Here is an 852-nt window from a genome sequence, read left to right as displayed (position 1 = left end):
TGGAGTTTTGTTTTTATTTACACACTGAGCACCAGGAGTTTTGTTTTTTATTTACACACTGAGCACCAGGAGTTTTGTTTTTTATTTACACACTGAGCACCTGGAGTTTTGTTTTTATTTACACACTGAGCACCTGGAGTTTTATTTTTTATTTACACACTGAGCACCTGGAGTTTTGTTTTTTATTTACACACTGAGCACCTGGAGTTTTGTTTTTTATTTACACACTGAGCACCAGGAGTTAGTATTTAAATCAGCTTATCTCCACCTACTGTAGGGGTGTAGTGTATAATTTTACAGAGTAACAATCTACACAAACACAGTTGACAAAGTAACTAATAACTAAAGCCTTTAGAGAAATGTAGTGGAGTAAAAAGTATGATTTTTATTGTTACAATGTAGTTGAGTAAAAGTAAAAATAAACAAGCTACTCAAGTAAAGTACAAATTCTCAAAAACTGTACTTAAGTGAAAATTACTTCATCACTGCTGTAAATCTTGGGTTGTCAAACTGTCCAGGGCCGGTCCAGAAACTCCAGCAGATGCTGAAGGAACCGGTTTAATGACCCTTTGCTTCTTTAAACACAACTGATGATAAATCAGGTGAACTATTCTGATTAGTGACTAAAGTTTTATTGATCTGACACAGATCAGATGAGGACAGAAAAAAAACACGCAGATGTCTTTTCTCTGATAAAATTTAATCTCAGCTCTCCGAGGGCGACAAGGAAAAATTTGATGTTGGTATTATGGGATGCTATTGAATTTTCTTCTGTGTTTTGTTCATGAGCTGCCTGTCCTGCTGGCTGTGTGTGTGTGTGTGTGTGTGTGTGTGTGTGTGTGTGTGTGTGTG

This window comes from Austrofundulus limnaeus, unplaced genomic scaffold (genome assembly GCF_001266775.1).
Source record: "Austrofundulus limnaeus strain Quisiro unplaced genomic scaffold, Austrofundulus_limnaeus-1.0 Scaffold67, whole genome shotgun sequence".
Classification (NCBI taxonomy): domain Eukaryota; kingdom Metazoa; phylum Chordata; class Actinopteri; order Cyprinodontiformes; family Rivulidae; genus Austrofundulus; species Austrofundulus limnaeus.
Note: the sequence above shows the minus strand (reverse complement) of the source record.